The sequence below is a fragment of the Rattus norvegicus genome, chromosome 11, assembly GCF_036323735.1.
Source record: "Rattus norvegicus strain BN/NHsdMcwi chromosome 11, GRCr8, whole genome shotgun sequence".
Taxonomy (NCBI): domain Eukaryota; kingdom Metazoa; phylum Chordata; class Mammalia; order Rodentia; family Muridae; genus Rattus; species Rattus norvegicus.
Genome location: NC_086029.1, coordinates 52,604,698 through 52,618,953, shown reverse-complemented (window position 1 = coordinate 52,618,953; position 14,256 = coordinate 52,604,698). Strand labels below are relative to the sequence as shown.

The 14,256-nt window shown below is 33.3% G+C and overlaps 1 long non-coding RNA gene across 1 annotated transcript in view; it reads right to left on the bottom strand.

Moving 5' to 3' along the window:
• Window positions 1-10,127: 10,127 nt before the first annotated feature.
• Window positions 10,128-14,256, bottom strand: part of LOC134480983 (uncharacterized) — a 308,633-nt gene continuing 304,504 nt past the window's right edge. Inside the window, exon 7 of the long non-coding RNA XR_010056095.1 lies at window positions 10,128-10,405. This is a non-coding gene — a long non-coding RNA (uncharacterized LOC134480983). The remainder of the gene's footprint in view (window positions 10,406-14,256) is intronic.

Sequence of the window (14,256 nt, the reverse complement as noted above, 5' to 3'; positions counted from 1 at the left end):
AATTAGGTCTTTGTCATCAATAATTCAGGCTCCGAATTGTAGTAAATTGGCAGCTGGTGATGTGAACTGCAAATGAAATCAGGCCAATTCCAACCAAACCAGGCATAAAATTATATTTAATAAACTTTGATTCTACTTCCTATTACCCTTTTCTTCTTATCATGCATGCCTGAGATTCAAGTGTGATTTGCGTCCACGGATGTTGAGCTTTATTGAGCTCATAATTTAGAAATATGACTGTGGGAAGAGAGACTAGTAGTGTACAACCAAAAGTCTAACAAACTTTCTTAAAGACTGTGATGGAAAAAAGATAGTCTATCCTTTCTTTTCTTTACGATGTTTTTCCATTTTGAAATGATGTGAACTGAACCTAGAGTTTCATATATTCTACTTCAGTGCTCTACATTGATCTGCATTATTGGCCTCCTTGATACCAGTTGTGTGAAGAAAACAATGACAAATGTACTGGCATTTGCACCATAGCTAATAGGAAAGTTTAAATAAGACAATCTTCAGGCCTAAAGATGTATAAGGCCTGAGACCAGAGGTTAGACCAACTTTTCCACTCCAAGTGACCTGCCTGGTGGACTCAGGACACAGGCAAACAGGAACACCTAAGACCAGTAGACAGGAACAACTACACACCTGAAATCAGAACACTCTGTTCCCATAACTGGCTGAAAGAAAACAGGAAAACAGGTCTACAGCACTCCTGACACACAGGCCTATAGGAAGGGCTAACCACTGTCAGAAATAGCTGTCAAGGTAACACCAGAGACAATCTGATGGTGAGAGGCAAGCTCAGGAACCCAAGCAACAGGAACCAAGTCTACATGGCATCATCGGAGCCCAATTCTCCCACCAAAGCAAACACTGAATATCCAAACACACCAGAAAAGGAAGATCGAGATTTAAAATCACATTTGATCATGATGATGGAGGACTTCAAGAAAGACATTAGTATTCTTTTTATTTGTTTTTAGTATATAATTACATTATTTATTCTTTTCCTTCCTCCCTTTAAATATTTCCATATTCTTCTTCATACACTCTTTCAAATTCATGGCCTATTTTATATTAATTGTCCATGCATATTTGTATTGTGAATGTGTTTATGTGTATGTATATGTGCATATATGATGTATATATTTATACATGTATAGTCCTAAATTTAACCTACACAGTCTATATCATTTTATTTTTTATATATGTTTTGATATATAGCCAATTGGTATTTAGTAACTGTTTTATTGCTTTTACCTAGAGAAGAAAATTTCTTCCAGTTTCATCATGCCTTTGTTGCTTATAGATCTTTGTATGGCGCTAAGGGTTGTCTAGTCTACTACTTTCAATTTGTCTATATTTATTTTGTTCTTGTTCATTTCATGTTTAGAAAGTCATATTGATTAGACATTATGGGTGTAGCATGTGACATTTTCAAAAGACTCAGTTTCACAGAAAATTCCATGCTCTTTTTTGTCTCTACAATCTTTCTTTCCCTTCTTCTGCAATGTTCCTTGAACCTTTGTTAGATAATGTTACAGAAAAACAAAACTAACAAAAATGCATAAATGTGGGACCGAGTTCCAGTGGAGATGTGTACAAATAATTCTTAAAGTATTCTGCTAAACACCAGCAAATCTTTTGTTAAGTTCATGCATAGGGTGGCCGTGTTGGACATCAATGGGGGAGAGGCCCTTGGTCCTATCAAGGTTTGATCCCCCAATGTAGTGGAATGTCAGGGCAGGGAGGTTGGAGAGAGTGGTTCCATGGGTGGGGGAGCACCTTCATAGAAGCATGAGGTGATAACCAGTTTCTAGAGGAGAAAGCAGGAAAGAAGATAACATTTGAAATGTAAATAAACAAAAATATCCAATAAAAGGAAAACATTTCAAAAAAAGTAAACATCATCAACAACAACAACAACAACAAACTAATAGTGTGGGGAAAAAAGATGTTAGAAGGAGAATTAGTTGCTCAAGTTGATTTTCAACATAAGTCAGGGTGAGGATTGTGACCTATGTACAATGGAAGAAGTGAAATTGAGCACAACAACATTGTATCAGTATGTGGTGGAGACTTAAAGATACTTACACATTGATCTGTGCTTTGGATATGCCTCTATGAAACAGCAAGATGCAGGTAGGACTCGACAAAGGTGTCACTATGCATACAAACTTCTGAGAAAACAATTCATAAGTAACAAATTAGCACAGTCACACAGTTCTTTCATCTTTGAAATTGATCTTGGAAATTCTCTTCAACAACCTAGGATTGTTATTTCAACTATTATTATACAGCCCTCTTCATAAGTGAAAAACACTGAAGGTAGTAAAGTAGGATGCTTCTGCAAGTTTGAGAAAAATAGAGTCATAAGCCATTAGTAAGACCTATAACATGTGAGTTATTTATAGATATTGATGTGAATGGAAACACTACATATCTATGACAATACAAAAATGCACTGAAAAATAATACTGAAATAGGTTGCTTCTGCTTTTAAATCAGAATTTTTGCATATTAAAATTATACATAATCATGAAGGATAGGCAAAAACTACAAAAAACTAAAATAAAAAAACTTGAAGAAACAAAACAAAACAAAACAAAACATACAAAAAACCATGCCAGTCCAAGTACCTCTTTTACCATAACATTTTGATGTACACTCTGGCTAAGGATATAAAAACTTTAAGTAGCTATTGAAGTCTGGAGTCCAGTTTAGTTTTTTGTATCAAACTCAGGTGGTAACTTTGAATCATCTTAATGTACTTCAAAATGAATCAATATGTAAATATACTGTGAATATTGCTGACAAAAGTATACATAATTTTTTGATGTACAGAGTAGATTGTTCTAATTTACCTTTTGGATTACTCTTGTCATTCATTTATAAATCTCATGTCAGTCAAAACCCTTGTCACTTTTATATACATGTGAAAACCTTCCTTAAGTGAACCCCTGAGGGGAAAAATCTACATTGTAAATTAGATTTGTATATGTTCATGGAACATATGTTTAAATTATTGTACATGATCCAATAGCTACTCCTTGCTATCTGCTTGTAGTTTAAGAATAGTGATGGAAATAACAGATTCAACTTAATAGCTCTCTAGTTTTCAAGCCATACATGGTAGCTTAATCTATGCAAGGAGCAATAAATCAAATCAAGCAAAATTAATTTGGGCAATATGTATCAGAGTTTCATGAAGTTAGTTAAGTACAATCAATTGACAAAATTATTTTGTGAGTTAAAGTGTTTGTGTTAATTTTTTAAATGGTGATATATCAAAAAGAGTAATAGAATAAATTAAGCTTAATGAATCCAAACATTATACTAATTAGATTCATTTAAATAAATGTCTTTATGATGGGATTTTCATAAAAATATTTATGGAGTTTAAATAACCACCAAAATGTTGTGATTGCCAATGAACTTTAAATCCAGTGTATGTGATATGCAATTTTAGAGGCATAAGAAAGTAAGGGCTGGAATAATTTGTTAGGCAATGAGACCTAATACATATGTTGTAAGGAAACCATGACAACGTCTTGGAAGAAATAGTTGGCTTATCAACATAAAAGTTACAATACAATACATATCTTCCCAGAAAGTTATTATGCCAAAGTTTGGCACACAACATAAAAAGCTCTCCTATATAACATAAAGATGTGTCTGAATCTCTAGGTTTCATAGTGAAATATTAATTTTGTTTCAGTGGTATTTGTAAGCAAAGCTTCCTTTGAAACATTATAAATACTATAGCTGTACTTAAAACTTTGTTGGAAAGATGGATATTTCCCCGACTCTCTTCATAGAATTCTTAGAAATATTATATTTTCCAAATAACTCTGGTTCTATATTCATAATAAATATTCCAGACTGGTTCAAATTTTGTCTACTGCTATTTTATAGATTTATTTCAGGATAATTATAGCACAAGACTTCTCAATATCTGTTAATTCACTTTATCCATAGTACAATGCTAGTGAATTTCATGGTCATTTTTTATTAGTTGCTTAGATATTTTTAAAAAGTAATCATTCTGGTATAATGAAATGTGGTATATATACACCATGGAATAATAATCAACTGTAAAGAAAAATGAAACTATGAAATTGACAGGTAAATAGATGGAAATAGAAAAAAATCATTGAACTAGATATGTAAGACCCATAAAGACAAACTTCACATGTTCTCTCATTTGAGGTTCATGGTTCCAAACCTTTAGATATGAGTACATATCTTAGAATAACTGTAGAATTTGGGAAATAAAAAGGGATGATTGATTGTGTAGGGGGCTGGTGAAAATAGAGAGGAATTGAACATACAAGGAATATAATTGGGCAAAGGTAAAAAAGAAAGGACATAATTTAGGGAGGGGGAGTAATATTAACATAGAAGAAAAACAGAGGCAGGCAAAATACAGTAAGGATGTCTGAAAACAGTCATAAGGAATCATACTATTGAAAATTCATCTGAAAAAAATTAATACTCATAAATCTGGGTCTAAATATTCATATACAATTTAAATGAAATTATCTCATCTGGGCAAAGGAACACCTAATGAAAATTTCAAAATCAGGTGTGAAAAGCCCTCTTTTGACTTGTTGGTTAGGGTTTCCCAAGAGACTTCCAAAATACATCAATTTTAGTTATAGTCCTTTGTTGGCCCCCTTGAGTTAGAAGGTAAATCCCTCCTACTGAAGTGCCATATATTTCATATACAAGGTGAGTGGCTCCTGAACCTGACCTGAGTGCTTCCTTTCTGAGGAGATCTCATGCTTACTAGAAGCTTATTAGGTAAGCCTATAAAAGACAGAATAAACCAGCAGTCTTACCCAGCTATGATGTATACAAACCATGGCACTATAATCCTAAGGGTTTAACAATGGCATGCATACATTAGCAGTAATTAGTACCTCTCTAATGTACTTAAGACAAAAAAGGAGAAAAGGAGAAAATTATACCTGATACTGGAAACCTATCCAACTACTGAAGGCTAGTAAAAGCATGACACTTGGGAGAAAACCAGCCTTATCCCCAACCACATTTTAAATATTTGCCTTTTACCCACATATAAGTCTAGTTCCCTCCCATGATTAAGAGAACTTGTCTTTGGAACAGATGCAGACTAGTACATAACACCACACTGCACTTAATGAAAAAGCTGAGTTGAGTCCAATCCCAGTGAATATATTCCCAAAACTATTGTCCATCAGGATATAGAAACACTGCTGACTAGGCTATAGAATGATTGTAAGAACCAGAATATAAGGGAGTTTGCTGTGAGACTGTGTCTCCTCACAATGTTAAAAGCTATACTTATATATCCTCACCACCATAACTGCTAACCATGAGCTACACAAAGACAAAAGCAACAGACATGCTGAAAGGGACGGAGGAAAATCCTTTGAGGGCTCTAACCTGACAAACATCTACTGGCAACTAGAGAATGTGAAGATAGAGATTAGCATTTCTCAGAGAAGAGCACAGATTTGATTATCCAGTACCAAGTGGTCATCCCTCATAACACATCTATGAATTACATTTGGGGACCAAGCAGGTTATATTTTAGAATATTTGTGCATGAAGTAACAATGAAATGAAGTAACGATTAATGAAATAAAGAAATCACTTATTTGAAAGAGAATGAGAAATGGTAGACTGAAATTTTTGAAGGAAGGAAATAAAGAAATAAATGGCATGATTATATTATAACCTTAAAGAATAATAGTTCTGTTTTTTCCCTCTCCAACATATACTTTTACCAACTTTTAAGAAGGTAGCAACATGTATTCTTCTCAAGGATTGCTAAGGTTAGCTTTCTTTCCCATTCCTTGTGTCTATTTTCAGTAATAACTACATTTCTTTTCCATGGATGTGAAGTTGTATTGGCTTTTAGGATTCTGTTTCTATTTACTAGGAAACTTCAAAGAAGAAAATTTAAGAATGTATAAAGCATTCCCTGATGTGACAGTGGGTCGTCCTGTACACTTCCTGCTTTTGATTCCAGTCAATTATAATTAGCATCTTTTATGAGAAAAATAACTTAGCTAATGGATGATTCGTATAACTTTTTAACAAAACTCTTCACAGGCTATATAATTATACATATTTTAATTATATATATAAAATGTCTTGTAATTTTTAGTAAAACACATCTCTTTTTTGCATGATCCCCACCTAGTCAAGATGGAATCCCTATTATTTTTTCCATGACTGTTGACTCAGCAAACCCAAGACAATGGGAAAAGTAGCCATGAGTATAAGTTAAGTGGTGCTCTCTTGGGTGGTTGTAACACTTACATAGGCAAGTCTCATCTCTTTTTCTCCATCTTTACTAAATTGGGTATTTCTTATTTACATTTCAATTGTTATTCCCTTTCCGATTTCCGGGCCACCATCCTCCTAGCCCCTCCCCCTCCCTTTCTATATGACTGTTCCCCTCCCCATCCTCCCCCCATTACCGCCCTCCCCACAAGAATCACGTTCACTGGGGGTTCAGTCTTGGCAGGACCAAGGGCTTCCCCTTCCACTGGTGCTCTTACTAGGCTATTCCTTGCTACCTATGAGGTCAGAGCCCAGGGTCAGTCCATGTATAGTCTTTAGGTAGTGGCTTAGTCCCTGGAAGCTCTGGTTGCTTGGCATTGTTGTTCATATGGGGTCTCAAGCCCCTTCAGCTCTTCCAGTCCTTTCTCTGATTCCCTCAACGGGGGTCCTGTTCTCAGTTCAGTGAATTGCTGCTGGCATTTGCCTATGTATTTGCTGTATTCTGGGTGTGTCTCTCAGGAGAGACCTACATCCGGTTCCTGTCCCCTGCACTTCTTTGCTTCATCCATCTTATCTAATTGGGTGGCTGTATATGTATGGGCCACATGTTCGGCAGGCTCTGAATGGGAGTTCCTTCAGCCTCTGTTCTAAACTTTGCCTCCCTATCCCCTTCTGAGGGTGGTGTTGTTCCCCTTTTAAAGAATAATTGAAGCATCTGCATTTTGGTCATCCTTCTTGAATTTTATCTCATCAATTTATATGATTTATTTACTATGCAGAGAGATTTCTTAGCATCTATGCTATCTTTTATCTATGAAATAGTTTGTTAAATTTTTATGGATGCTGAAGAGTTGTGATGAGATTTAGATATTCCCGTAACAGAGATAAAACAAACTTTCTTTAATTCACTTTTCATGGAAATATATATATATATACACATACATACATATACATATATATACATACATATACATATATATATATATTAACACATCAATTATATATGTATATTTACACTCATATTAGTGAAAAATTTATCTATATATTGTTATAATACTTCATAAACAGCAAGTACATAAATTAGACTGCAGCATTTTAAATAACCAAATATTTTGTACTATGAATTAGTGGTATTATGTTGAAATACTATACAAATACAATATAAGGTAAATTTTATAGTCATATAAAGGGTGAATCTAATTCTTTATTATAAATTGATTTTTAGTAGTTTTGGCTGTTATAAGTAATGTAAAATTTGGTCTAAAATTAATTTTATCACAGTCAGTCTTTGTTTATATATCAAACAATGCCCACTATTAAAATAATGTATTAAAGCACTGTTTAGATAGAAAAGGGATTATATTTGTTCTCTACAGATTTTTGACAATTCTTTCAACACATACAGTCCAAAGATAATAAAAAACACTCTTTAGATATGTTTCAGAGGGGGAATACCAGTATGGGGGAGGGGGAGGGAGACGGGAGGGGATGGGGGCTTATGGACAGGAAACCAGGAAAGAGAATAACCTTTGAAATATAAGTAAAGAAATATATAATAAAAAATTTAGAAAAAGAAAGTTTTAAGAACAAAAATGACTTGGATAAAGTTAATTCTAAGGATAATCTGGCAGTTTATCCAAATTAATATGGTTCATGAGCATCTCATTATTCAAATTTTCAATATTAACTGGGAACATTTTAACTTTATACATGTTTATTGATCAACATGAAATGTTCTGTTGTTGTGGTGATCTCATGTTATACAGTGATCTCATGTTATACATCTATACAAAATGTATGAGTAATTTCTGTTGATCTGTACAAGGTTTAGAAACTACTGATATTTCTAGAGATTGCAAATTAAATAATAAACAGCAAGAATTAACCTGTATGTAGATAGATTTATTGTGTTAAATTAACTGTAAATTAACTCTAAGTTATTTGTCTGAAAAAATACATCATGATCTTTTTCTTTTTCTTTAGAAGATTTTTCAATATTTTATTTAATATAATTCCACAACTTATACCTTCCATTTCCTCCTTTCCAAACACTGCCATGTTATTACTCAACTCTTCTCAAATTTATAGTCTCTTTTAAAATTATATACATATAACAAATATACATATATACCATATACACAAGTATAGATATATGACATATATACATGTATACAGAAAAAACACACAAATTAATAAATACAACCTGCTAAGTTCATTAAGTGTTCCTTGTTGGATAAGATGTCAAAACTGACCTCTTTGCATAGCATAAACAGATAAGATGCTAATTCCTGATAAAGACTAATTCTCCTTTCCTTAGCAGTGCTTAACTGTGAGTCTCTGGGTGAGCCTTAGAAAGCCATAGTGTTGAGATACCATGGGTGGAGCTTAACTGCCATTTCTAGCATGTTTTAATTTTTTTCGTTAGTGATATTTACAGATAACATGCCAGTGCTTTCTATTTTATTTCTATCTAATCTGTATCCTAAAATAACCTTTTTAAAACCTATGTAAATTTTCAAAAATAGCATTTTAAAAAGTCAACAATTGTAGTTGTATTAACATTTGTAGATCCACAAAATTTTTCAAGAAAAACTACAGTTCTCATAAGTACTTAGATGATCTAATTGAGTCTATTCTTCAGTAATTCAATTTATGCCTAATTTTCATATTGAATATTATTGATGACATTTAGTATTCAAGTTTATGATAAATGATTCCTGAATAATATATGATGAATTTCTATCTGTGTTGCTATAAATCACTGTAATTTGAAGGTTCAATACATATATTATTGCAATTACTATTCAGCTTAATAGTAAAGATATGTAAAATTCATATTTGTAATTCAGATAGTCTTGATCTGTATCCCACTTGTTCATAAACCTAATGTTAAATAAGTCTATAAAAAGCTACTTTAAAAGAGTTAGCACCTTAGAACAAGTTTGAATACTTTGAAATATTAAAACTTTTACAGCTTTAAAAAATTATTTTTTCCAGAAAGTTCCTGAAGATTTAGATTATAACACTGCTCTATAATTATAGTTCAGATGGTGCTGTTATTCTTAGCTCATATTTTCATTTGTACATAACTTCATGACAAGCACCTTTTCAGGCTAGCATTTCTCACATATTTGAAGCAAAAAATAGATTTTTTTAAACTGTAGATTGTTTGAGTAAGAAACAGTTCACCAACTGCTAGAATAAAATGCCTGCTTTTTGAAGTTCTGTAAAAAAAGTTTCTTTTTCTTGCTTTTATAACAATAACAGTAGTTTGTGATTGATATCGGCTTCACACTTCATTTTTGTAAATTAAACCTTCATACCTTGTCATAAAAAGATTCCTCAAGTTGTAAAAGTAGTGTAGGAGAGAGTATTGCAATTAAAAATATTAATGAGGTTTTTCCATGCAGTACTTCAGTGCTGAAGGAGTAATTTGGCGCAGGTTACCTCAATTTTGGATATATCTGAGATTTACTCTTTTGAATTTTATGTCTATTTTATGTCAGGTAGATGGTCACTGTCGAGTCAATCAATTTGTGGCAAGATTTTTAAATTAGGATCATTAAAGTATTAACAAAGCCCAGCTAGAGCATCATGCTTAAAGTAAATATTTTGAGATCATACCATGTAATCACCAAATTGGGAAAAGAAAATTGTATTTGAGAGACTGTAGAGACACATGGAAAGACACTAGGACCCAGATCTTCCTGGCATGCAGTAGGCACTCCACAAACAATGTAATGAAAGGCTCAAATATGTCTACAGATGGTAGAACAACCAGGCTAACCAATCCTGTACAGTCTGCTAACACCATACTTCCCCAGTCTACATTGCTTGGTATCTGTGACAGAACCTTCCGGCCAAGCTCATGCAAAATCATCTCCATGTCATGGAGGTTCTTTACAGATTCTGCTTGTATTTACCGGTCGACATATTTACCTGTAACTAAGCACTTACCGAAACATTTATAATATACTTCCTTTCTTATGTGCTTCATCATTATTTCCTGATGCTGCGTACTCTACATCACACAAGCATATACTCAGACTGGGAATAGTGATGAGTTCCTACTGAAAACTTCATCAGGTCCTGGACATCTTGTCAGTTCTTCACTTGTTAGTGTTAATTCATCCTGCAATGTAACCGCAGTCATAAAAATACAAACTAGTAATATGTACCTTCTATGGACTGGATCTACACAGAATGTACACATTTATGCACATGAATTATCCTCTATAAATTATTAAGAAACCTAGAGTTCTCATAGTCTTAATGTAGTATTGGTAGATCATCTTTGGAATGCTGAGTTTTTTAGAATTATAATCAAATGATTTATCATATTATTATTTTATTATTATTAATCAAGTTTGTGAAAATTTGTTGCAATGGCTATAGGAAAAGACTACATTTTATCTATGCTATATCCCTTATTATGCACAGTAGAGAAATGATCAAAATATAGACAAAAACAAATTTTTTAAACAGATATCTGATGGACTATGTAAAATATTATAGATTCTTACCTACCTATACTGAATTTTGTGCCTTAAATATGGATCTAAAGAAACTAATAATAGTTTTAGAACAAGACAATGTGGTTACTGTTATCAAATTGACAGGATCTAGAAACAAATCTCTGGGCATATCTGTGATGGATTATCTACACATTATATTATTTTAGGTGGGATGACCAACCCTATTTGTAAATTCAGTCCTCCCACGGGGCAGAGTCCTGGGCTGAATAAGATGAAGAAAGGGAGTTGAGCACTAGCATTTCACTTTTTAATTCCTGGATGATTTGTGATCAGTCATGCAGTTCTCTAACTAACTATAGTGTCTTGTCACCATGTCATTCTTACCACCATGCCATCCCCACCATCATGGAAATCAAACCCCTACAAATAAGAATTAAACAAGTCCTTATTTCCTAAAGTTTCTGTCAGGTATTTTGTAATAGCATGAAGTTAATTCAGTCACACAAAAACCCAGATACAAAATGAGATCCAAGAGAAGTTAAGGAACAAATGTACTTAAAATTATGAGTAAATGAGAAAACAGAAGTTACTAACATGGGTTTTATTTCTATTTGTTCAATTTCCTGGTAGAAAAAGAACACTTTATTAATTGATTAATTTGTTTGTCTTATTAATTTAGCCAGCATTTTGCTATGCTGCTCTAACTGTCATGACATTGTCCTCAAACTCTCAGTGTTTCTCCTGCTCAGTCTCCTAACATTGAGTGTGCTGGTGTTCCTGACAATGACTCGCTGGAAATTTTGGAGACTGACACATACAGAGTGAGGATTATAAAGAAAGAAAAAGGCAATTAGTAATATATAGGCCCAACAGAGAAAGCTGGGTATCACTGTGATACCCAGAAAGAGCCAACAGCCAACACAGACTTTCACAACTAACATCGAGAGTTATGGGAAGTACTTAATTTTGAGCTCATAGTCCTTGAAACTTTATTAGAATATCCCTAGTAGTATAATATTTCTGTATAACATATCAAGTGGAACATATTCAAATATCAGTGTTTTCTTCGCATTAACAATTATCTTTTCAGTGGTTTTGTTTGAAAGTTAAGCAGAATCACATGTTTAATATAACAAGCATCTGACTAAGCAAATGATGTAATCTACAAAAATTTAAATGTTGAAAGTCATTAAAATAATATTGTTTAACTTGTAAGTAAAAAGAAAAACTACAAATCAGCAACCTATTTTTTTTAGTGAAATCTCCTAAGGTTGATTATGCTATGGGAAAGTATTGTCTCCATAATGTTATAGAAACTATTTGGAAGAAAAGAGAGCAGTTTTCTGGGAACATAAGGACAGGCAAGCACAGGATACCAGCCGGAAACAAGGAGGCAAAGTGTGGAATTGATTGAAAAATGAGAATCACCTCAGGAAAACATGTGTGGCAGAAACGCGGTGCCTCACAGTGACAGACTCTAAGTGTGCATTTCTCTCATAATGTATTCTAGATAGCCCTGAGTGAAATGGACCACTGCCCAGCAAAGGAGGAAGTTGTTGCACATTCACACTGCCACATATGGCCTGGTTTCTATGCCTTATGAAATAGTAAAAGCAAACATCTATTCATTTGTTTCTCTTTTTCTTCTGCTTATCTTTATATGGTCCATTTGTTTCAGTATTAGACGCCTACATCTTTTACTTTCTAGGATGCTTCTTTTTATCAAGTTCAGTAAACCTTTCTAGGTTTAGTCATGAAGTTTATCATCGTTAGTGGTTGACCTTTGCCATCTTGCCAAAATGAGATTTGTGACTTAAGATCAAAGATTCTCTTTCCTGGATATATTTTAAGTGTAGTTTCTTAGGGACTTCAAAACACAAAGTGTAATGATAACACTTATTAATTGATGACAGTTTATGAAACTCCAAGTATAGTTAAAATAAAAACATAAAATCATACATAATAAAAAAGAAAAAATACCTGTTTTTCATTTTACATTAAAATTTTATGATTTTTTGGACATTCATTGTGTGTGTGTGTGTGTGTGTGTGTGTCTTAACCCACTTCTGATTTTTAAACATTTAATTGACAATTTAACATTATATATATATACATATATATATATATATTTGCCATCCATGTGATGATTTGAATTATTATAGAATAACTAAGTCAATTCAATTATTATAATCCTTGGTGTTTATACTTGTATGAATGATAGAAGTAACTCAATATTAACTATGTTCTGGTAATTACAAATCTACAGTAATCATGGTGAATATTCCATTTTTTTAATTCCATTCTACTTATATCTTGTATTCTTTGATGACCTTTTCCTCGGCTACATGCTTCTAATGTTGACTTTGACTTCGGCTTTTTAATATTCTTTTGTTTTCTCACTTTTGTTTTTTACTGAATATGTAGATTCTTTTCTCATAAAATATATACTGATTATTTTTCCCTCCCTTTATTTCTACTTCTTTTTCCCTACTTTCCTTCCCCTACAGATCCACTCTCTATCTTTCATTAGAAAAGAAAAATCTTCTAAGAGATAAAAATCAAACATGACAAAATAAAATATAAAATGAAACAAAACCTATCATATCAAAATTAAACATGACAACTCAATTATAGAAGAGTCCCAAGAGCAGCCACCAAACTCTTAGGCCCACTTATTCTCATGATCAGGAGTACCATGACATCACTACGGATGATAGCTGTAATATACATTTAGAGAATCTAGTGCAGACCCTACTAAGCCTTGTGCTTGCCTCTTCCATCTCTGTGAGCTCATATTCCCTGTGTTTAGTTGACTCAGAATTCCTGGTTCACCTGCTGTCCTCCATCCTCTCTGATTACCACACTCTTTCTGACCCCTCTTCTGTATGATTTCCTCAGCTGTTAGGGAGGGATCTAATGGAGATCTCCCATTTAGAATCTCTCTGCATAATATCTGCCTGTGGATCTCTGCCTATGATCCCATTTGCTGTCAGAAAAAGCCTCTGATGATGACTAGATAAATCTTTGATCTATGAATGTAGTAAAATATTAGGAGTCATTTCTTTGTATCTTTGGACCAGTGGTGTTTGGTGTTGCTCTGTGTCTCTTGACTGTCTAGTCTCTGACTCTTGGTTACCAATGTAATGTAGTGCCCGGGTTACCACTCTTAGAGTGGGTTCTAAGACAAATCAGATATTAGTTTTCTATTCTTCCACATTTGCTGTGCCACTGTTTCCTAACACATGTTGCATGCTGAACTGGTTGTAGGTAAAAAAGTTCTTTTGTCTGGATTTGTGTCCATGTTTCTTTTCTGTAGCCTGAAGAATATCTAGATGTCCTTCAACAGAAAAATAAGTGGAAAATATTACATAATATAATATTCTTATTCAGCTGTTTAAAAAAAACATCATAAAATTTGTAAGCAAATGGATGGAATTAGAAAATATTCTGAGTGAGTTAACTTAGACCCAGGAAGATAAGCATGGTATGTACCCTGATATAAGTGGAT